At 27.1% G+C, this 2,863-nt stretch overlaps 1 long non-coding RNA gene across 1 annotated transcript; it reads left to right on the plus strand.

Moving 5' to 3' along the window:
• Positions 1 to 613: 613 nt before the first annotated feature.
• On the plus strand, positions 614 to 2,506 carry LOC121217795 (uncharacterized). Its single transcript, XR_005914008.1, has 3 exons — positions 614 to 690; positions 1,160 to 1,240; positions 2,235 to 2,506. It is a non-coding gene; the product is annotated as an uncharacterized lncRNA (long non-coding RNA).
• Positions 2,507 to 2,863: the final 357 nt, after the last annotated feature.

The raw sequence follows: 2,863 nt of genomic DNA on the forward strand, positions 1-2,863 counted from the left end.
TTTCGTTTTAAGCTTTCTGTTTCTTTCTTATTTCTTTTCTTTCTTTTGTTTTATATATATAATAATATAATAATAATAATATTTTAATCTAAAATATCTTATACTTAAATAATAAGTAAATTATACATATTATTACAAATGTATGTATGTATATATTTTATTACACATGTATTTTATTATTACCACACAAGTGTAACATTTTTGGTTTATTTACTTGTAATAGCCCTTTTTGAGTCTGATCGGAACAGTGGTTTCGGGACCACTTAACCAAGTAAAAATATTTATTATATTATTTTAATAAGTTTTGCAACATGATGGAATTATAGTATAAAAATTTCATTAAGAAATTTTACCGTTTAAATACTTAATTTGATAAAAAGGACTTAATCACATAAATTGTAAAAGTAGCATGCTATAAGTTAAGAGTAATTATTTGCTGATAAGTTGAATGAGAGGTCCTTATTATGTTATTGGACCAATGATAGTGGTGCTGGTCATAAATGACCTTAAAACATGTGAATTATGCTTTTATTTCATTAAGGTTAATTTGGTAAAATGGTTATTAACATTGATTTAAAGTAAAAAAACAAAACAGAAAGTGACAGTCATTTTTCCTTCTGCGCGATTTTAAAGTTTAGAAAGCCAAAGTCATAGCTTTTACATTCGGCCAAGCTTAGATTTTCAATTAGGGTATGGTTTTTATTCCGGTTTTAATAATTTTTACGTTTTTGAGATCGTTGTTTTGTATTCTAGCTAGCCCGTACCTCAATTTCTGAAAATTTTGATAATTTTGAAATATGCCATTGTTGAATACTAGTATATTTTGAAGTATTATGCTAGATTATTGATGGGTATTGAAATATATACAAGTTTTATAAAGTAAATTTTGACCAAATGAGCTTTAGGGATTTAATAAAAAAATAGAAATATTATGTTAGAAATGTGAAATAAATGAAAATATGGGCTGATTAGAAGATATATATATTTCGGCTAAGAATACGTATAAAGAAATTTCGTATATTTTGTGTTTTGTGAATTAGGAACTAAAGTGTCAAAATGTGAAAATATGAAGGCTATTTTGTAAAAATGCCAAAATATATTTATATGGATTGAATTGATTGGTTTGGTGAATAAATGAGTTAAATTTGAATTTATATAGATCAAGATAAACAAATACCGGAACTTGATCGGGGGAAACAAAAGTTAGACGGGTAGACGAAATTATTCGAGCAAATACGAGGTAAGTTCGTGTAGCTAGAATTAAATTATTAAATATTTGTAATTGTCCAAAAATGAATGTATGTAAGTTGAATGAATGATATACTTGAATTTTAAATTACCGGTATACTATTATATTACTGTTTACATGAATGCAAATGAAATGTTACAAATACTATATACGTTATATAGATTTGGCATGATAATAGGCATTGAATATGAAATTTTGAGTATTTAAATGTATGTACTTAATAATATTAGATATATATATATACACATATGAATTGAGAAATTGAGTTATTGATTTTGCATTGCTTAATTGATGAAATTGAATAATACTGAGCCCGTTTGAACTTTAGAAAATTGTCGGATACGAGTGACTTGTCACTAGGGTTACCATTTGGTCGAGCTCCTGCATTTGTTACGGACTCACCACAGCTCGTATGAGCTTACCGTTTCAGCTCAATAGAGCTTACCATTTATCAGCTCGGAATGAGCTTACCGATCATGGCTCGAAAGAGTGAAAATGACAATGAATTGACGAATTTCTGATAAATACACTTATAGTATATCACCCGTGTATCCCTCGATGTTCTAATAGCTTCAACGGGCAGAATTACTGTTACTGATTATATGAATAAGCTATGTAATTAGATGGATGAGTTACCGTTGATATGTATAAGTTATGGATAAATTTCTGTTATTACCGATGAATTGCAGGTTATATGAATAGGAAAGAATTGATATAAATGTTATATGATTTACATGATTTAAAAGTTACATGAAATACATGATTTACATGGATTGTTGTTTTATGAATATATGAATTATAGGGACGACATGATATATTTGGCTATATGACTAACTCGTGGATGGTGATGTGAATAGACTTTGTGGACAAATAAATTGATTTTAATTGTTTTAATGCTTAGATATTAAATTGAAAAATTTTAATTCTATATTATACGGCTTACTAAGCTTAGTGCTTACTTCATTCATTTTCTTATGTTCTATAGATTCGGAAGCTAGCTCGATTTTGGACAAGGTCAGAGATTGGCTATCACACTATCAAAACGATTTTTGGTACTTTTGGACCTCATGCAATTAATGTAAATATGGCATGTATAGATAGTTTTTGGTATGAATTTTTGGGTTTGATCAAGCTATGTGATATGGCTTGAGTTGGAAATGTTTAGTTTAGAATGGAAACATTATGTGTTATGTTCATTTTGGTACTTTGATAAAGGGTATTTTGGTATAATTGAATATATAAATGCATTGGTTGAAATTTGAAATTTGCAGGGAATGTTCAATAGTTATAAATGGGTTATATTCAATTTTTAAAAAAAAAGAAAAAGAAAAAAGAAAAAAGAATGAAGTCAATTAGTAAGAATTTATATGAATTTATGATTATATATGTTTGTTATTTATTTAAGATTTTTTTTTTTGTAAATTATCCAAGATATACGATAATGCCTTGTAACCCGATTTCAACGACGGTTTGAGGTTATAGGGTGTTACATTACTAATTTAGTCCCTTGATTTTTTCTATTTCATAATTAAACTTTCACAATCAATTTAATTTAGTCATTTTATCTAATTGACCTTAATTAAGTCAAACTCACCTAATCAATTTAATTTAATC

The sequence above is a fragment of the Gossypium hirsutum genome, chromosome D05, assembly GCF_007990345.1.
Source record: "Gossypium hirsutum isolate 1008001.06 chromosome D05, Gossypium_hirsutum_v2.1, whole genome shotgun sequence".
Lineage (NCBI taxonomy): Eukaryota > Viridiplantae > Streptophyta > Magnoliopsida > Malvales > Malvaceae > Gossypium > Gossypium hirsutum.